Genomic DNA, 22,396 nt, shown 5'->3' with positions numbered 1-22,396 from the left:
CAACCGTACTTAATAAACTCGATTTGCAAGCGGTGATTCAATGTTATACAAATCACGCGATTTATTTGTCTTGAATTAAAATCATAAACAATCCCTTTCTCCAAAATCTCAGCCACTGTCCCACAAAATAGCTATCCTCGCAAAACGGCGAACTGCAAACAGTCGGAACGAGATGCCAGAAAAATGGGAAATTATCGAGACCGCGGGAAGACTGCTCGCCTAAGGAACTGTCAGCACCTTGCCAATAAGGCCACGGGGTCAGGAGAGAAGGGGTCACCAAGTGAGCGAGCAAAGAGCGACTCATCGGATTTGGTAATAATGCCACAGATCATCGGCGAGCTTGATAGGTTCAGCCAGAGTCAATTGACCTGCTGCTTATGCGCCGGGCTAACGTACATCGCACACCTTGACGTGACGGCAAATTTTTTTTTTTTTGCCAAAAAGCACAAATCCTAAAGTGATGGGAGTGACAGCTCTGCGATGATGTTCGTCCAATACATAAAATCAACAGCACAGCAGGCGCAGAAGAAAGAGAATTGTGCTCGCGGTAAGGGTTTATTATTGTCTGACTTCACGGTTGAAAAACGGCACGGTGTTGATTACTTTCTAAAAGATGGTGCCTTTTTGTCACGTTTGCAGACGGCTAAGCAGGGAAATAAATTGATGCTTCCGGCGCGATCCCGATTTCTTGAGTCTGCATACGAATGTTGCCACACGCCCGGGGGCGGAGGAGAACAAGACTCACCAAACGCCATTCTGCCCGACGCTGCTGGCCACAACGTAGCCACCAATGCATTCTGTTCACAGCCCATCATCGCAGGCCACGGGTGCCAAAACTGAGTCACTCTGCATCCAATAAACGACAAAGCGGCCATGTGTGGCACGAAACAAAGCCACCCTTTGTTGGGGGGATTGTGTCCCCGGTGGTGGTGTTTTTCAGCCCTGCATCTCAAAGAGACACGAAGGTTTCAGCACCTCCTCCTCCTCCCCAAAGCAGCAGCAGCAGCAGCAGCGGCAGCAGCAGCAGCACCTGCATAGCGTTTGCACGCGGAAAGAATCGTGGCCAGCTCTCCATTCAAGGGGCTGAACAATATCGGGCATTCATTTGCTTTTTTTGGAAGGATGAAGAAGGAGGGGAAAGGCAGATGCGGAGTCTTCAACAACAACAAAAAGCAGATTTTATTATCCGGAGTTTTTTTTTTTTATGAACTAACGAAATAAGCGTTTTCAAATCGGTTAAATCGTCACACTGAGGTGTTTCAATCTGAAAAGCAGATTTATGGTCAATGGTAAGGCCTGACTGCTGATGAGCCTGAAATTCGAAGCATGCCCAGGTTTAGCTGCTGGAACAAATGCTTTTGGAATATATCAGAGACAGACTAAGGTGTTATTTTGTTTAGCACATGGTGAGATACACATACATCTGGTCTGTTTAATTATCGTTAAACCAGTAATTACTGGTGCAGCATTTGAGTCTCATATCTAGTACAAATGCAAAAATAATAAACTCGTCCAAAATGTGAGCTTTTGTTTCGGTAGTCAAATGCCATTTTTGGGATTGCAGTGAAATGCATGCCCTCTGGTTTGTAAACCACATTTCTGTGAAAAGCGATTCTGCGTACAAGCCCTGTTGACATGATCAGACCTGCCAAGGCTTTGAGGTTGGTTTTGTTAAAAATCGGGGGATTTCATGAGCAAAATAAAGCAGAAATACCGATTGCCAATTACCAGCGGGAAAACGCATCCCCGCAACTCAACAGAGGATAATCTTTCTCAAATGCACAACCGGAGTATGGGCCAATGCCATAAACATAAATATGAAATATAGCCGCTGCAGCAGCAGGACATTCAGAGCTAAATGTTCACACAAAGCCAAGATTTTAAAAATCCTCAAGGCACATCTAGTCAACACAAATCGTATGAGCTGTAAGATTTTAAAAGGAACTTTTCCATGCGTACGGAATGCACTAACGGCACAGCACAGCTTTGAAATACCAACAAACGCAATAGTGGACCCAGCTTAAACCGAAATTGAAAAAACGTTCTCTTGCAAATCTTTATGAAGTGGGTAATCCCATTGTTCCCTATTATGCATTCCATGTTCGATGTACGTATAAAGAAGTAGGTTGACATAGCCCGAAACCAACACTTGCATTTCACTGCTCGCCAAATGCTAATGTGCAGGAAATATATATGCACTCGCCTAAAAAGTCCTGTGCATAAGTAAGAAGAAGAAAAATGAGCAATAGCTAGCCACCCTGCAGCGCTATAACCGTCAGGGTTGAATTCATTTTTGTGGAAGCAAGCAGACAGCCAGCTTTCAACAAGACGAAGTAGCGCATACCAAACTAAAGCACACTCCCACAGACCCCCAAAGACACCGTGTATCCACAGAAATTTCAATAGACCATTTAGACACATATTTCAGTTCCAGGTGCACAACGCACCAGATTTCAACTCTTCTCAATTCATCAAGCTTCCTCTAAGTGTGGAATTTCAACCAGGATGTAAAGTATCTGCAGAGTAGCAAAATTCTCCAACCTCATTTCCACAGTAATGGAACATGTATCCATCATTTTTCACAAAAAACGATTAATCTTTTTAAAGTTCTGTTTCAAATCCTTACCTAATGGAAGGAAGTTTTGATTTAGCTAACGGAGACTTACATTAGTATAATGCAAGATGGGTTGGGATTTATGAAGTACATCAATGCATCTAAGCACTTTTAACATCATATGAATGTTCCCCCTATACCATTGCAGGAAAGTTCATTATGCCAATTGGCACGAGCTATAATTGTGCCATTACTTGGACGCGTGATAAATGATCTCAAGTTAAATGTAAGCCGAGAGAGAGAAGTCAGTTTAACATGCCACCACCTGACACAGCCAATTAGTAAGATTTGTCACGTAAACAGAAAATGCCAATTCGTTACTAGTACAGCACACCAGTGTATTGGAGAGCAAATCTACAACATTAACAATCTGAGTACGACGTTGTGCCAGTAATTGCAACTAGCTTCATCAGGCGACAGCCAGATTTGTGGAGAAATCCTCCCTGCTTCGTTTCTTAAATAGAGGTATAGATGTCATGATGTCACTTGTGAGCCCTGCACGTGCGAAGGGGAGGGATCAATGAATGAATATAAATGACAATGGGTATATATTGCCAAAATACCTATATTCTAGAGAGAATTCAATGCAGAATGTTTCATGAAGAATCACTGAAAGCTGCTCGTGTGCAAAGTGGATTGGTGCACGGCTGAACCAACGAGAGATGGTGAAGGACCTGGAGAGGTCTCTGTCCTCTGCAGTTGATTAATTTTCGACTGATGGTGATGATGAAGACGATGACGACGTCGATGAAAAATCATTGCATGATTATCTTATTATTTCATTACTTGACAGTAATCGTTTAAAATAAGCCAGGCATGCCGTTGGTACCGCTTGGTTTGAAGCATTGTGGATCGCTTTCTCAAAGCATTTTTAACCCCACCCACCCCCATAATTGTATCAACTTTGACAACTTGCCTATTTTTTTGTCGCTGAGCATTTGGCTTCCATGATGTCCGAAGGGGTTCAAAGGGAACCAAAAAAAAGTTAAAACGTACAAACAAACTGTCATACAAGGCATTGACGACCAGCGCTGCATACCGCGCGCAAAGCGGCGAGGATTTTATCCTGCAGCGGCCGTGCCGTGTTTCCCGCTCTGCAGTGGCACGTGTCATTCCAATCGGCCCCACTGTGCCAGCCTCTCCCGTTTGCTACGCGGCAGATTAGGATCTGCATCGTGAACGGTCAACGTCAGAGGGCAGCGGCTTCTCTGAAATGTGGCACTCGACACTTTCCGCCGTTTTTTTTTTTCACAGGGACGGGGGGGAGGGAGAGAGGGGGGGGGGCGCCGGTCTGAAGCACGAACTGCGGTGCAAGCGGCGGTAGGGGCGGCGCGAAGGGGGCTCGCAGCGCAGGCCCCCGGAACGACCGTCACGGAGCGACGAAGGGCAAGCGCCATTCTCAGAGAGACCGCGTGAAAGGTAGTCGGTGTTGATCAGTGTGTCGCGGGCAGTCGGCGCACATGCCCTTTTAATCGCTGGGATTTTTACGCCCAGTGACCTTCGTTGTGGACGCGACAAACCCCCGCGAATCAGATCCTGATTGAGGACACAATCTAAAGGTTGTCCCCATGTGAAATGCAATGCATTTTTCAAGATGCTGATCATCATCATCATCATCCTCATCAGTCCACTGTTGGTATCAGGCCTGCCAAGCCCACCGCTGCTATGCCTCACGATCCTGCGATGTCGTAACCCACAGGGATCCTGCGCACGAACTGATTTCATCGTCGCTCCACATTCTTCATTTTGCTACAGAGATGAAGACAAAAACCACCGTGCAAGGCAACTGTGTCCTTATGGTCACAAACCATCTATACATTTGAATTGCGCATTGTAATTTTTTGTAAGTTGCATTCAAATTGCTTTACCTAACCTTACACCTTGAGAGTTCACTTAGGGCAGTGTTTCTTAACCTTTACTGCACTCTTGCACCCCTTTGGTTGTCAATCGTTAAAAAAAATTAGAATGTTAATTAATGCATAGAGTTGGATGAAACAAAGCACTTATGTGCCCGTGCTTAATTTGTGTTTCGATGATTGACCTTAAAAAACAAATATGGCCATGTCTCGCGACCCCAGAAAGAGCATCTCGTACCCCCAGCGGTGCATGCACCCCAGATTAAGAACCACTGACTTCGGGTATCGTGTCGGTGTTGTACACGGTCAGTCTGGCAGCCAATGCAAATAAAGGGCTTGTGGGTAATATTTTCAAAAATGGGATTTCAGCTCCACACACATTGGGGCCCTCTTGGGAATGACATCACACGGTCGTTAGCATCCAATTTACGGCGCACGGCGAGCTTCGTTAATTCTCCGTCGGCGTTTGTGGAGGGCTACGCGATTTAAACCGTTGGTCTCCAAACACCCCGACTCGGCATCATACGCACTTCATCACCGTGCCGCATGGCCACCTAAAAAAATAAAAATTTACACCAAGGCTGCGTACCATGCCCGTTGTCAAGAGGGACCTCGAGTGCCTTCAGCCACTGACAAACTCCGACGCCACGTGTGTTCAAGCACTCCCTGCTCGCCGAGTTCATGGCATCTCGGGGCCTTGTTAATCTGCACCGCCAAACAAACACGCGAGCGCTCATCTGGCGCAACCTCACGGGAACTCCGTGGGGGCAAGAGCCAAGCACCGACATATGAACGCACGGTCCGTTTCCCGCGTAATACATGGCTCATTCAAGTCAACGCACGTGCTCGCGCTCACACGCGACGGGTTGTTTTCTTGTTGGATTACCGTCACTCCGGCAATCATTCGCGTAGGTACGGTCGAGCGCAGTGGCGCACGCGCGCGCCTGTGGCCCAGCCCTTTCGGAGGAGACGAGGGTTAGCGGATCACACGTACCTGTCAAACTCCCAAAGCCACGCTTGGCGATGAGGCAGCCAGCGGTACGACAAGTTGATTGAATCCGCCTGTGCCGTAGCTTCGAGTGCTGTCCCCCTCGTATGCGCGAGTGTGTTTTTTCTTTTTCTGAGTGCTTCGGTTTCTTCATAAATAATAATTTTAAAAACGTTCGTTAATGGAATTGGTCCAACATCCCAATCATGGAGGACCCTTGTGAATAACAGCGTTAATATTCTGTGAGGCTTTCAAGGGCACGAGTAATTATATGACTCAGTAGGTGATGTTTGTAGGGGTTTTGATACAGCTCGAAGCTAACAAAGCCATTGGTTATTCTCACAGCATTGTCGTCCGTCCTTGCTCGTTATCCGTCGCCTTTCAGCCTCGACCGCTATCTATCCTGCAAGTCGGTTCGATTAACATCGTTTCGATATTCTTCTTCGCACCTTTCAGGAACGCATCCCCGACGTAAACCGAGGTGTTACTGCGCAGTAACCATTTAAATGTTGCTTTTTATTTATTTTCGTGCTGTTCAACTGCCACTGCTGAATAATCCTGATATACTTTACGCTCTTGTGTGCTGTTCATGAATGACAAAACATTTAACAAAATTAGCTTTTATTTGAATTAAGTACCTTTGAGAAGACAATGTGTCAACAATGTGGGCTCAACTCTACGCAACTCTAGTTTGACTGCTTTAACCAATTTCTTGAAATGATAATCGTACGTAACTTACATTTTTTGTCAATAACTGTGCCTTATAACAAAAATACTATCCATACACTTACAAAACTAAACATTTGCCAAGCATATAACGCAAAAAGAACATGATGGTACAATACTTTTTGCTGGCCACCGTTAGTCGATTGTCAAATCGCATGTAATGGGGTCAAGTGTGGGTCCTCCCGCCTATTTGAAGGGGTCTGGACAACGTGGAAGAGTAGGCCAAAACACCCTCTGGAGGAGCTCTCTGTAGCTCTTCCACTGGCAGTGGCGTGAGCAAGTAATTGCAGGTCTGCACCTTTACGTCTTACTTTCTAATGGATTGACACATCTTAAATTGAAAAGAGCTTAAATAATTAAGCTCTTCAACAGTTTTGATTTCGAAAAACGACATAGTGGAAAAGGGCATTCCTGAGCGAGCATAATTACTGTCTACAAACAATTTCAGATGCTGCCACCGTTCACTACTGATTTCTCAGAAAGCTAATTACACCGTTCCTAATGAGGCCATCACAGCGAGAGAGGCACGGGTGTTGTAACAAGGATTTCCAGCCCTGCCTTGTTCCCAAGCCAGCTCGCTTTAATGAGTCTCATCCGTGCCTTGGCATTGAATAGCTATAAAAGGCATGACACACTGGGGAAGGGACGTTCAACTGGCGGGCCTGCGGGCCACATCGGCTCGGCGAAGGCTCTGGGAGTGGCCCGCTTAGCTGTGGCCTGCCGAGAGATATGGCTCACATAGAGAGACACAGATTAGTGAGATGAGAGATAAGAGAGAGAGAGAGATGAGAGACCTGGAGTTAAGAGGCACAGCTTAGTGATTACGCGCAGAAGCTACGAGGTTATGTACAGTACGTAGGTTGAACTTCTTTCGCGCCGTACGTAGCCAACCGTGCTAATCAGAGGTGCGGGGGAAGGACAACAAACCAAACACAAAAAGCAGTCCCAAAGAAATTAGTTTTCAATCTAGATTTAAAAGTAGACAGCTCCAGTGGCTTCCTAATATCACGTGACGTCGTGCACATGATGCGATGGTGTCTCATGGCCTGCGAGCACGTGCTCATTTTACTAAGCGTCCCGTCGTAAAAAAATGTTGCTGAAGAACCGTGCCCGAGGGAATCGTTTGCCAGTAATGCAATTATCACGAGCAACTGTGGCACCGAGTCATCGGCACTCACTGGACGATACCGTGGTAGGCTGTGGACGTGGCAATAAACAAGAACCCCATTGAGGATGCGACTGTGGTAGTGCCGGGCTTCCCCCTCTCTCTCACGACAACGATGGGCCTCGCTAAACCGTGCTCGGACGCAGCGTGGGGAGACGCGCGTCCACCGTCCACAAATGGAAGATCGACGTAGGAACGCCGAACTGCGACCGTGGTGATGTCCAAACCATTGAACGCATCGACGAGGGACGAGCCGTCCGTGCACAAATCCCCCGGCGGTGTCGCTGTGATCCACACAGCATCTACCGATTGCCTCCCTTGGATCGGTTGCAAAATTATGAAGCATTCTACTATAGAACACATTTCAAAGCTTTTTGCGTGACGGCGTTCTGTTTAGTAGCCGGTGGCAACCGCTTTTATTGAAGAACGATTGGTCAACGGAGCCTCCAAGCCTGGGGTGGTCGGTCGCATGCCCCCCTGTGCCACGTGGTCCGAGTGGGGGAACAGCCATCCCAGTTGCCCGCCAGGAGAGACGCCGAAATCAGCTGTCGTTTAGAATTCGACCAACTATGGAGAAAATTACGTGGCAACTATTGTCGGCGACGACTTGCGGGCAACGATTGCCCTAGTTGTCGTTGTTTTTTTTTTCAGTAGGGAAGGAACGCCGGCTGCCACTGCCTTCCGCGAAGGGGGTCTGGGCATCTGGCGCCACATCCCGGGGGAAAGGGCCAAGCTGTTACCGGAGTGGTGATCCCCGAGAACGCGAGGGCACTTGCAGGGCTCATTAACTGCAGTACTATTTCTTATGTTCCAGCCATAGGGGAAATTAATTCCAACAAAACTAGTTATTAATGATACAATTATTATATATATTTTTAAAGGCGTTGTGGGTTTTTTTTTGTATTCCCCTCTTTTACAAAAAATATTATATCACAACCAATTCTGCGGCTGTTATTTTCCCATTAAGCTAAAGTGCAAACAGATCTTGGCCACTCGGCTGCGTTTTTATTGCCAACCCATGCGCACAGATTTATGGATAAAGCTAAAAAAAACGTTGTTTTTTAGGGTAAGTTTATGCTAAGTTGGTCTGTTATGCATTAATAGTCAATTGTGGGTCATTAAAAAAAAATTCACCAGAATAACGTTTCTGTATTATGTGCAATAGCCTTATCCATTTAATTCATACGTCGTATTTTTTTCATAAATTTTCCACCACCCACATGGGACGGCCCCACAGATTTCGGCAAAAACAAATGTTTTCTGTTTAAAATAAACTTGTACCACACGTTCGACTACGACCTCTACCAGCCCAGCCCGTGACCTAACATGGCCTGCCGACTGCCGAATAAACAGTGTGTCGTCTCTGAAGACCTGACAAACGATAAGAAGACAACCGTTACGCAAATAGAAAATCGGTGTCTCTTTGCATCTCCGCTGAGGCTGCGTTTTACGAAACAATGCGTGTGGCTGTCCACGGGAACTGACAGGCCAAACTTCTGAGCGCATGCTTGCCCCGACAGATCTCAAATGATGCTCGCCGCTGTTGCGGGGAGCAGGGCAGCAGTGAGACCAAGTAACAAAGCCACATGGAGACGAAAACAAAACAGAGATGATTTGCTAACAATTCTTGATTTGTGTTTCTTTGCAATAACACTAAATATTGTAAAGTTAGAATGAAATGTATTTGCAATCAATTTTGTTTCTGGCCCCTGCAAAATATTTAGTATGGGTGCACCCACTGTGTCCGGACATTTGCATTTCAAATTTCACTCCGGGTTTGAAAATCATCTGTGCACCACTGCAATCGTTTTTTTCACGTCATTAGTTACATTGGGTCGGTTTTAAACCTCCTCTTTCCATTGTTTTTTTGTCTTTTGGAATGGATTAAACGGATAGTATGGGTGCATGTATCATGTCTTTACGGACCCCTTTGATCTTTTTACCGTGTTCCAAACACGACCTGCTGTTGGAGATATCAACAGCGGAATAAAAAATGAAAAGATATGGACCAAGAATTGTACGGCCTTTTTTTTTTAATTAAACAAAGCCATGGATAGCAGAACCAAATGTATAACATGTGAGCGGCAGTCAAAACGGTTTTAAAATTATATACAGACCCAAAAAAACTAAGAGCCAAGACCGAGCTAATGTTTTCCTTATTTTAAATTCCAATCTTACGTCATCTATAACACAACAGAGCACATCAGAAGAAGTAGGTAGATTGGTTCTTTCGGTAAAGTCACGTTGAAGGGAAATAATAAAATAATAAAAATGAAACATAATAAAATACAATTCTCACGACGTTTCGGCAACAACGCAAGCAGCCGTCTTCAGGTGAAGAACAGGGCTGTTGGAAAGACAGCGTCCGAATGAACACCACCAAGCTTGGCAGCGTATATTTAAGCAGGGGTTAGAGGACGAGAGCGCCTTGACAAAGGAATTTACATATCAACAGAGGAATTTAGCATATTTATGGCAAATGCAGATCTGGGATTAGTCACTACTTGTGAAATGTGTAGGTGAAATTCCTCTGTTGATATGTAAATTCCTTTGTCAAGGCGCTCTCCTCCTCTAACCCAGCTTAAATATACGCTGCCAAGCTTGGTGGTGTTCATTCGGACGCCAGTCTTTCCGACAGCCCTGTTCTTCACCTGAGGACGGCTGCTTGCGTTGTGGCCGAAACGTCGTGAGAATTGTAATTTATTATGTTTTATTTTTATTATTTTATTATTTCCCTTCTACGTGACTTTACCGAAAGAAGCAAGAAGATGAATCCCTGCAGTCACGAAAGCTTTAAATCGAAATTGTGAGTACTGCCACCTCTTCTGAAACATCTGTCCGGCATGGGAGAGTGAGTCAGATGCCCTTCAGAGGGGCCCCCCCTCCAGAGGTCACGTTCGTGGTGACCCCCTTTTTCACCAGCAGTGGTTTGAGCAAACCATTGCAAGGCTCGATTTAAAGCTTTCGTGACTGCAGGGTTCATCTTCTTGGTTCTTTCGGCAAAGTCACGTAGAATGGAAATAATAAAATAATAAAATAAAATAAATCAGACGCTGTCTCCCCGACAGACCTGGCCTTCACCTGAGGACGGCTGCTTGCATTGTGGCCGAAACGTCGTGAGAATTATTTTATTATGTTTAATTTTATTATTTTATTATTTCCATTCTACGTGACTTTACCGAAAGAACCAATAAGACATTGCAAGGCTGCGCCTTTTTACCTTATGTAGATTGAATAATAATTATTTGGATTACATTACGAACAGAGGGTGTTCAACTTTTCTACAATTTCTCAAGTCACCTTTTACAAGACAGACATTGTCTCGATGGGTTCTCGTCTAGTCAAATAATGCTAAATGCCATAATCTTTCTAAACTTCCTTTTACACCGTGATAATCTTTCATAGTGTTGGCCCTTTATTTTTTACTCTGTAAAATGCAACGGTCAGAATTTATTAAAATGAAAATCATAACAGCAAACACCTTCTGCTGGCCAACCAAGAGTGCTGGTAAATTGAGTGCAGAGTGCTATCCAGATGGGGCTTTAGAAAGAAAAAATGTTGAACTAACGCCAGGACAGATCAAGAAAATTACCTCAGCCACCCGGCCTCGTTCCAGGGCTAACCCAGATTACAATTCCCGCTATTTTTAGAAGCAAACAGCTGCAGAAGCTAAAATAACAACTCTCTCACAAAAAAAAAATCTCTTCTGTTGCCTAAATAAAACAATACAATTATTAAACTTTGCACCGTAACATTTTCCCGGACAACAACAAGAATAATAATATTCACCACCACAGCTGCCACATACCACCACTGAAACTCAAATCCACGTTTTGGGAAAATAATCACGGAACAACGTCGATGAGAAAATGTACAAAAAAAATGTGTCTTACATGAACAAAAAAGTGAGCCTCATTTAAAGTGGCAATGTCGGCGAGGTCTCTATCGCGTGCACCAATGCTGCCGCCCAGTGTCGGATGGACGGCTGTACACGCGATGAAGCATGCAAGGTCGATGTGGCGCCACGGCGAGACGCATTAGCTGAGCTTGGCCCAGAGGTCGCAAACGAGTTTTGATTCCTTACCCGTACCCGTACCCGGCCGCACCAGGGTCGCAAACGGGTACCCAATCCCGGCCGTACCCGTACCCTACCCAAACCCGGCCGGGTACGGGTAGGGTACAGGTATCGGGTACCTGATTACGACCTCTGGTTTTAGGAACTTGAATTGTGAGAAGAGACAAGACGTTGGGAAATGAGTGACAAACGGTTACTCACCAGTGACTCACGGCCTACCCGTACCCGGCCGCACCAGGGTCGCAAACGGGTACCCGTACTAGGCCGGGTACGGGTAGCCGGGTATCGGGTAGGGTACGGGTATCCGGTACCCGGTTGCGACCTCTGGCTTGGCCGCATAGAGGGAGCGGGGGGGAGGGGGTGCTAAACGGGCACGACACGGGCTGGAGAAGAAATGGACTGAGAATGTGGAGGCTGAGTGGACTTGCCGACGACCGGTCACAGCGGTGTCAAGATCGGCCTCTGTGGAGGAGGCTCGTGAAGGACGCTGCTACTGGGCAATTGGAGGCCGGTAGCCCGTCAGCAACAACGGAGGGCAGAGGAGCTACGCTCACTACAACAAGCGGAGCACCGGGTGGGTAAAGTGAAGAAAGTTGACACGGTAGGGGGTACAGCTGGTGGTGCATCTGCCAGTCATCTCTATCAGTCAACCCCATGGCATCTGCTGGGTCTGTCCCGAAACCTCCTCCTGTCAGCAGCGAGCCTTCGACGCTTCACGCGATAGCCTCAAAGTGTACCTGGCCGGGCACAGGCACCCGGTCTTGGCATCACCGTCACTTAGTGGCGAATGGCCGGGGTGTTGGTATTGGTTTAGAAGGAAACTTTCTGGGGTCGTGTTTGGGCAGTCATTCAACAACAACAACAAAAAGGCTGCGGCGAAATATTTGCTTGAGCCTTCCACTGACATTTTACTGGTAGGAACCTCCTGGTTACACCAGCCCACAGGGGATTATTGTGTCCGTCAGTCGTACAGGGAGGGGTTGGGTGGGGAGGGAGGGGTTGGGTGGGGAGGGTGGAGAGGGGCTGGGTGAGGATGGAGGGGCTGGGTGGGGAGGGGCTGGGTAGGGAGGGGAGGGTGGGGAGGGGCTGGGTGGGGGGTGGGGCTGGGTGGGGAGGGGCTGGTCACCCCGTGGTGCCCTTATAAAACTCAACGTTTAACCTACTCACGCCGGCTTGTGCTCGCCCTCACAGTCGGCCATATTTGCGGAATACACCACGCCGCCGTTGACCCTGGCCATTGACCGAGCAACCCAACGTTCCTACCAGCTCCCTCCGCAGGAATGTGTTTTTAAAATAGGTGTGATTTCTCTCTTCTGGCCAGAGGTCGCAAACGGGTTTTGATTCCTTACCCGTACCCGGCCGCACCAGGGTCGCAAACGGGTACCAGGGTACCGGGTAGCCGGGTATCGGGTAGGGTACGGGTATCGGTTACCCGGTTGCGACCTCTGCTTCTGGCGCAGCGAGATGCTCCCTGCCTTGTGCCGCTGCGCGTCCCCGCCTGCAACAGCAGGGGGCAACAGCCGTGCGGCCTTAAGAATTCAGCCGCAGCGCTCCGACACACGAAGCGCGCTGCAAAATCGACGCGAGGCGACATCGCAATGCAAGGCACACGATCTGCCGTTGGCCACACGTAGGAATCATAGTTGGTAAAACAATAAATCGGTATACCATACGGGTTTTTTTTGTAATCAAGATGATATACTATTTAACACGTAGGCTTTCGCAACCAATATCATCCATAATAGAGGTTTTTTTAGGTTACATCACGTAAATTTACGGCTGCACACAACTAGCAGCTAGTGTGATTCCGTACTATCATAATGCACTTAATTAATTCACCCAAAAACAAACCAATCCCTCGCCCATAATTGACTCCCGTGAAAATTTTACTCTGAACATACCAACGCAATCTTAGGCTCATTGCAAGCGCCTCAACTATGCAATCGTCAGTATACATGGGGCATCAAAGGGAACGGATTTTTATTCTAAGAGCTGTAACAAGCCAGAAACAAAAGGCAATTATTTGTCAATTGATTGGTGACCATCTCGATCAAACATTTTAGTTTCTAATTTAATGACAAATTAATTGGTGGTGCTCACACACCGGTAACATGTCACTGTGGCCTGAGAATAACAAAAAATATTATAGGTGACATTTCGGAAATTTGACCCTTCTTCATAGCACATGCATGTGCTATAAACCCAAGATCTGCTGTGAACTCAAGATCTCACGTAAACGTGCTGTGAAGAAATGTCGTTGTTCAAAACGTCGCCTTTAAAAAAAAAGAGCAGCATTGTTGACATACGTGCTGAGTGTATTGGTTGAATGACTGGCATCTGAAACCCGGATTCAAACCAATGATCGAGCCGTGCCGCACACAGCTATCAGTTCGTGTGATTCCGTACACGGTAGATACAAGCATTCAAGGAGATTTAATGACCTCTCGGCATAGCATGTTTACCACCTCTAACCAACACACACACACACAACTTTATCTCATCAAGGTCGGATTGTGGTGATGCCTTGCTTGCTGGCGTTTCTTAACGTGGTTTAATGGATTACAATGGATTCAAAACTCAGCGGCCCGGGTTTAACTAGATCGAAATCGCGTGACCATATGGCTCCCTGCAAAAGTACAGCGTCTATTTTAATATTCTTCCTCTTCTCACGTCTAAAGCCTTGAATGGGTTGTGCTCCTAAATATCTCACCGATCTGCTTAAGTTTTCCACTCCAAATTTTTACTAAGTTTGTTTTATTAAGTTTATTTTCTCTCTATGCGTCTCTGTGTTGTCTCTCTAGTATTTCCTGCAGTCACGAAAGCTCAAAATCTCTCATTGACATGCTAATTTATCTTCCCCCCCCCTTCTCTCTCTGCCCCCCTCTCTCTCTATTAGAGGCCTCGACACAGAGGCGTTGTTTCTCTGTGTGCCTATGTTGTGTGTCTCTCTCTGCTTATGTGCCTGTCTGTGTGTCTCCGTGTCTGTGTTTTGTCTCTCTCAAATTTAGCACTCTTTGGAAGAACGTAATCAACCAGGTAGGGTGTTGACTGTTATGTTAGCCGACTCTCTGTGTTGTATTGCATTATATTTCTAAGTTTACTAGGTTTGTTTTTTCTCATTCATGTGTACCTGATGATGATTGCTTGTGTTGCAATCGAAAAGTCGTATTCTATTATTTAATTTATTTTCTTTCTACGTGACTTTACCGAAAGAACCAAAAAGTTATGTTTTACACTCCACTTCGAAAAACTTAGAGCTGATGATTCTGGTCTAATCATTATGTTCTACGGGAGATGGACATTTTTGTAGGCATGCTCCCCCAATTTGTGGTATTCCATTCCTCGGTACATCAGGGAATCTGAGTCTGTTACACTTATTACGTAGTTTCTTAAAACTCACCTGTTTTTACCGCAGAGGCTTTCTCCGTAAAGTATCATTTTTATGTAAAGCGCTTTTAAGCCTCGTGGGAATTGCGCTCTAGAAAACCCAGTTGATTATTATTATTATACATTTTGTACAACAGAGCATGAACATGCGGAATGCACAGCTGGGATAAAACAAAACAAAATGTTTTGATTGTGATTACAGTGACATCATTGAGTCACGGACCATTACAGCCGTGAAGTGGTTACATAAAAAAATATAACTTACATAATGAAGGCAATGACACATGCCAGGGTACACAAGTGATTACAGCCACATGGTGTTTCAAGTCATTAATGCAATCGTGTCAACTGCAATGACAAGTGCATTTGCTTATGAAGTCGTGTTAGAGTTGGCTGCTAAAATTAAAGCGTATGAGAATGCTGTGTAGCTGGGAAAGACCCGGCCCACGTCAGAAGCATAACCCAGCACTGCTGAGATCGTTTGGGTTCAGAGAATATATACAGTATATAAAAACGTCAATGCTTTGTATAACAGTTTTTCACGTGCTATTGGTGTTTGATGTTGAAGTCTTAAATCTAGTTAGCTATGACTATATAAATATTGGCAGAGTAGTTGTAATTGCAGGCATTGGCCAGCTATGGTCTATTTATTTGCTTCACTCCTTCACTATTTTATTTGTTTAGCATTTTTTTTGTCACCCCAGGTCACTCTTGCAAACGAAACTACCCCGGTCCATTGAGTTATCACCTGATTAAAGAAAATAAACTTGACTATCCGCTGCCGGTTGAAGGCCTCCACCTTGCTGCCACCATTCCTCGTGGCGCTGCATTGCCGCCACGATCCATTTACGTCCTTTGCAGAAATGGATCTCATCGCCGTGTCTCCGCGATAGCCGCACATTCAAATGTGGCCTCTCGTCCCATCCCAAGTCTCATCCATCGGCCATCATCCTTCCGAGTGATGTCTCCTGCCCAAGGCTACTAATTACTCTCGTGCAGTCAATATGATGTCTTTGAGTTGTTCCCTGGTGCTTGTGCTCCTCTTTCCATCTTGCCGTGGAATTTCTAGCGCGCATATCTTGCCTATGCATATTTGCATGCAGTTTCAGCTGTTGCATCATTTCCTGTGCAGACAATTGCATCTATTAAGTCCTGCGAGGACAATACGTGATGTTGATTTTTTTTTGTGCACACAAACTTAGGGTTTCATAATTACTTACAAACCTGCCCTGCTGTCTTCACTTCTTTGAAGGAGGAATGGAAGAGATCCACTCTGCATCACCAGGTTAAAGGTGTCATCTAAAATGACACCTTTAACCTGGTGATATTAATCTATACGATAGAAGCATTACAAGCGTACAGAAATGTGGTTGGGTCAGGCTCCGCTTCATCTTGGAGCGTCCTCACGTTTTCAGCCAGAGTATTTGCAGGTTCGGGTTGCAAAGCCCTGCAGCTTCGGGGAGCAGAATGACGCAAAGACCAATGAGCACGACGGACACGGCTGCTTCGATGCACAAGACAGCAGTGAGCGGGTGACGTGCAGTGACGTGCCTCTGCAGGGACAACGCGTGATGGGCAGAGGGGAACCTTTCAAAGGTTTACGAAAAATGGACAAGCACCAAAGGTTCACGAGCCGTAGCTGTAATCCCAAAGAGCCGCCGGGACGTTCATCCTGGGCTCCTGAACTCTGGGCGAACCCAAGCCGAGCATGTCCAGCAATCACGGCATCAGACGCCGTCCCAATCCATTGCACGGGACGTGTCGTGAGCGCGCGACGGCGCATGACGCGGCCGCGACCTGCCGTTTGTTTCCGGCCGACGGCTGCGTTCACGAACTTCCTGACTGCGCAAGGTTTTCTCGGTCGCCCCCCGCCGTGAAAGCTCTCCGATGGGTTTCCCGAGTCCTTCCCCAATCCAGTTCCCGAAGGAATATCCCGCGCAGCCAGTGGAGGGAAAACGTGAGATGCGCTGAGCAGCAAACCGAACTTGGTTATGGGAGGGGGGGGGTGTTGGGGAGAGAGGGGGATCAATCAAGGCGTCTTTGATGGGACGTGTCAATTAAGTGTGGGCAGAGTAGCGGTGCTTCTGGTAAGCGAATGGCGGGCCAATACAAGAGCGGGCACATTGTCCCGTGCCATGAAAGCACTCAACGGGCATGTTTGACTATCATTAAGGGGGTTCAAGCTGCAGAGCATGATCACTTTGCATATAAATGGCAGGGATTGGCAAAAAAAATCCATCGTGTTTTCAAGCAAAATTAACCACATTCGCCCGAGTTTTACAAAGCACACACACGCACACACGCGTGTCATTCAAACCGCAGGGGCTCCCAAACACACATAATGATGGGAGCAAAAAGCCTCATTTGAAGAGCAGCGGTAAACACACTCGTGGGTATAGATGTGCAGTCCGTGAAAAATTGGGACGGATTAAAAAAAAGGAATTAAAAAAAGACGTAAGCCCCTACCTAAGAAAGTAGCAGCATTCCTTTCACTCCAATCGCTGTTTATCCCCAGGAGTGCAATTACATGCTTGAAGCAGAATAGCAGGCAATGTAATCAGACTAATTTACCATAACGGCTGAATGTTTCTACCCGACCCATTGCTTGGTGCAATAGAATGCATGGGAATTGAACGGGGGGCGATGAGGCTGGAGACTGCCAATTGGTGATCACTTTTAACGTCGGCATCGCCATCATCGTCGGCCTCCTTAACTCGATGGCATCTCCAAGGGCGACTCGCAGTTGTCTGCGAAATATGCGCAATAGGTTTATTTGGTTGTTGGTGTTGGTGCCTACTCACCACCCACCCACCCACACCTTCCCAATCCCTCTCACCCCTTTTCCACTCCCCCAACACCTCCAGTGTTTTTTTTAATTCTCTAAGCCAATTAAAAGTCAGACCGTGTTGTGAACTGATTTTCACCTTTTTAAGCAGGAACAATGGCAAAATCACGGATGGACTAATCGAGTTAGTTAACGGGCGGCATCAAACAATTGCTATCTGTGTATTAAAATCGCAGTGACGGCAGAACGAGAGCTGGCAAAAGTTAATAAATGGTGCACGCCTCGTTGGTTACACAACAAGGCCATGTGTTTGCGTGCCAGTGAGATTCGACTGCTTGAATGCATCATTGATAAATAAAAATTGAGCATCCAAGAATGTGGCACTAATGCAGACACTCAGCCACTAAAAGTTTTCTTTGTGTAAATTGTAAAAGATATTATTATTATTTTCCGCACAGCAGTGTTCTGCCGAGTTTTCTCCAAGCATATCAAAGCGCGCCGTATTGCTTTTAAAACCCTTAACTCAAGACACATTTGTAATAAACGTACAACAACAAGCATGCGCATTTCGTGACAATTCGGCAAACTTCGACCTTTCCATTTCTCGTGTCCTCAATGCAAGATGCTACTGTTCCACCGAGATAAGTGCGACTCGTACGCGTGGAAATTGCGCTCGCTCTACCGCGGTCAAACTCACCACTTGCGGGTTATTTCGCCGACACCAAATTGGCCGTTACATCGGGACACAGTGGAACCCCACTTCCACACGTCAACGCGCACACTGCACAACCTCGAGCCCCACGTAGCGCCCACACAATACGCAGCAAATGACAGCGATGAGCCGAGCATATTCACAAAGCCAATCGTCATCGGGGAGCCGATGGAGTGGGCCCCAGACACAAACCACAACCATCAGCTTTGTGCTTGCACTTATCGCACTCGAGGTGGAGGAAGGGGGTTGCCTCTGTCATTCCAGAGTAAGGAACCACGGCAAGTATAATGACTTCATTACAGCACCGACTGATTGGCTAAATTGAGTAGGCAAATTGGCGCGCGAGCGACAGGCAATGCCTTTGTCTGGTTGCGAAATCTGCCAGCCATCAACATCGCAAGCCAGCCTTGACCTGGGACCAGGCCGCACTCGAGGTCTGGCCATCTCACCCCCCTCACCTCCACCACTTTTCCTTGAAACACGGCAGACCTGTCTGTCACGGCGGAGGGGTGTGCGAAGCCGACCGCACGCGAGTGTGTCACGTTCGCGACGCTGGAGAGGAAGAAAGCAAACTCGTGCACGCATTTTTCACCCATAGCGTGTTATGGCACGCTAATTCAATGGTCCCGCGGCACGAGGAGGCAACGCGTCGTTAAAATAATAATAACACGGTGTCACGGACGGAGGGAGGCCGTGGATCAAACTTTCACTCTTTCTGTGGCGGCGAGGAATGGCCTGATCGTGTGCAGGCAGTTACCACGACTTGTTTTTAAACAATTTCAACAAAAAACTTCGTCAGAACTTTATTGAGGAAGGCATGTTCGCTCTGGAGATATAATGAGCCAATTTCGCCCAATGTGTGTTTGCAAGGGAGACTTGGTGAAGTGTAAATAGAGCCACCCTGGTATTGTTTTGTATTATGATCTAATCGTGAGGAGTATGTTCGCGTTCTGCACTTGATATTCGGTGCCAGCAAACGACGAGCTACATTAGCTAAATGCAGCAGAGCACTCGCGCGTCCACCAGTGCCAGATGAAGCCCAGAGAGGGCCAGCTCTCGATGAAACTGTGTCAACGCTCTCTTTTCAGGTGCGTCCTTTGAGCGTTAGTCAAGAATGTGTTGTAAATGGATGTCCAGGTACTACTCTGTTACTGGTAGGAACCTCCTGGTTCCACCAGCCCACAGGGGATTATTGCGTCTGTCCGTCGTGCATCCAAAAATGGGAGGGGTGGGGCTGGGTGGAGAGGGGAGGGTGGAGAGGGGCTGGGTGGGAAGGGTAGGGAGGGGCTGGGTGGGGAGGGGAGGGTGGGGAGGGGCTGGGTGGGCAGGGTGGAGCTGGGTGGGGGGTGGGAGGGGTGGGGCTGGGTGGGGAGGTGTGGGGTTGGGTGGGGAGGGGCTGGTCACCCCGTGGTGCCCTTATAAAACTCAACGTTTAACCTACTCACGCCGGCTTGTGCCCGCCCTCACGGTCGGCCATATTTGCGGAATACACCACGCCGCCGTTGACCCTGGCCATTGACCGAGCAACCCAACGTTCCTACCAGCTCCCTCCGCAGAAATGTGTTAAATCTGCGAGGGAGTTCAGGTGGCCGGGTGGCTCCCGTATCAAACTGCTGAGCTGGCACTGTTTATATCCTACGTGCAAATCCGAGGAGCCGCCCCTTACTAAGCCACACTGTCAAGTGTGGTTCGTTGATGGTTTCAGCCTGGTCACAAATGACCACGTAATAGATAAATACAATTTACATTTGTTTTCTCACTTAATTTAGTTAAGCTCAAGCTTTGGAAATTAAAAACGTTGGCTTCACCGTTGTGCCATTAACGTTTTCCTCTGCAGCAGGACAAATGGCAATATATATGTAGCGGTGGAGTGCGGACAGGGGGTCATTTGTAGACATTTCAGAAGCAGTTTTGCGATGTCTCCTTCCGCGGGCCATTTTCTATCACGCGGTGATGCACTAGTCCACGAGAGCTGTGAAAAGATTCTTTGTCTCATGCCAAGAGCACGATTGGAAAAAAAACAATTGGAATACAATTGGGGAGAGACCAAAACAATGTAAAACAAAAAGGTTACGGCAAAAACGATAGGCACGTAATATCTCCATTCATTTTTCTGTGATTAGATGGCCATTTGGTCATAACGTCTAATCCTCGTTGTTGTGTAATCGATGCAAATGTGGTGATGAACCCTCTCATGCCAAAGGCAGCGACGGACCAGCCGTGCCGACATCCACTTGAACGAAGACGAGCACTGTGCACATCGTCAAGGGAAGCCTGAATCATAACGCCACATTTACGCCGACCGCAATCACGTAACAACAACGAGGTCAATGATTTCAGAAGGATTCTGGGGGCCCTGGAGAGGGAAAAACGAGACCAAAGGAAGGAGGCGTTTCTGTTTATTCACCGGCATGCGGAGTTTCCAGTAGAAACCAGCTGCATTTTCACCAGACCCTGGTGAATATTGGCCGACGCTGACGCTTGTGTGTTGGCCAATAATCACGGATAGGAATGTCTCTATCAGCGTATTGGCAGGGCTTTAAGTGAACAGAGGCCCCCGCCTTTCATTCTTTGCTCGTATTTCTCATGAGATAACAAAAATATTAACGTTTGGAAAAAAAACAAATGAATGAATTCCACTTCGTAACACGCACGTAAGTGTGCACGTACTTTGAGGACAGGGCTTGCCATGAAACGCTGAGAAAGTATGTGAAAAGTATTACTTTCAATTGTAATAATACATTGCTCTTACATTATCAATGTAAGAACAAAGCATTGCCAATGTAAGAACAATGCATTGTCAATTTAAGAACAATGCATTGTCAATGTAAGAACAATGGATGTTAACTTCTCAATGTTTTCTTCGAGTTGTGCCATGTGCTCATTACGCCCCGACGTTAATTCTCCACGTGCTGCGAGCTGCTTCAGGAACTCCCAGCGCGTGGCTGCAAAACGTCGGGCATCATCATCAAACACGTGGGGAAGCCATCGAACGCATCACGTGCGTTACGTTCGTTACCACCATTTCTACGTGCGATATAGTAACGTATCACGGGCGTTACACTGTCGCACGTACAAATGCATACAACGTAGTTACGTACAAACGACTGCAATAGACAGTAACGGAAGGTCACCCCGTCAAGGAAAATCACGTTACAAGTTACCAAACACGCTCAGCGCACAGGGTATCCACCTGTCCCGCTTACTTGAGCCCCACAGCTAAGTTTAACGTAAATGCCCTCCATTCCAAAGAAGCAAGCAGACTTAGTAAACCGTTGACTGAGTTATTGTTGTTATGTTCGGCCGTAGTTCTTTCATTTCACCCGATCACCTTGAGACGACAAAAAAAAGATCACAATTTTTACCAAACCCTTTAAAAGCCTCGAGGGTGAGCAGGTGCTACGCTGGTGGCGCGCTGATGGACAGATGCCTCTCACCGCTCTCCGCCCCCTTTGGGGCTTCCAAAAGCCGTGGAGGGTAAATCGTTTGTTTACATTTGGGCTCTCTCTTTTTGTAGTTGTTATTGTTGTTGTTGGTGCACTCGAACATGAAATGGCAGTCTTTAGCCAACAGAATTCGACTGTCGCCCGATAATTCACGCGAGCAATTTAAAATAAACACTCTTACGAGCTCGATTTATTTATTTGGCTATTTGTACTCGTGTAAGGGCTTTGGTAATTCTAACCCTGTGTGAGATTTACGGCTTGGCTGGATCAGGCAAACACAAAACCCAGCACGAAGTTATTTATCCAACGAGACGCATTCGTTTCTTTCCCCTAATATTTTGATTGTAAACTCTTGTACTGAGATCCACCAATTATTTATCTTGGTAGCTGTAATTGCCTATATTGTCAAATGGGAGAATAACATGGAGATTATTTTGTAATGGTAGTGAAAAGCTGAAACTAAAACTGCACATTCATTTGGAGCTGTTGAATATACTCATCCATGACTTCACGTGGAAATTTTCTTTTTTGGCCGTCACTTTAAAATCATTTAATTATTCCAGATTCTTGCCGTGAATTAGGCACAGGCTTATTTTTGGAACCAAACGAGCTTGAAGGATGAGACAAGGTAGAACGGACGAG

General features: G+C 46.7%; 1 protein-coding gene across 1 annotated transcript in view; it reads right to left on the bottom strand.

The window, feature by feature from the left end:
- THSD4 (thrombospondin type 1 domain containing 4) overlaps positions 1 to 22,396 on the bottom strand; it is a 149,568-nt gene that overhangs the window by 67,314 nt on the left and 59,858 nt on the right.

Source organism: Lethenteron reissneri, chromosome 24 (assembly GCF_015708825.2).
Source record: "Lethenteron reissneri isolate LAM-NWPU_2019-01 chromosome 24, ASM1570882v1, whole genome shotgun sequence".
NCBI lineage: Eukaryota > Metazoa > Chordata > Hyperoartia > Petromyzontiformes > Petromyzontidae > Lethenteron > Lethenteron reissneri.
The sequence above is the reverse complement of the archived record's forward strand: the minus strand, read 5'-3'. Positions and strand labels throughout refer to the sequence as shown.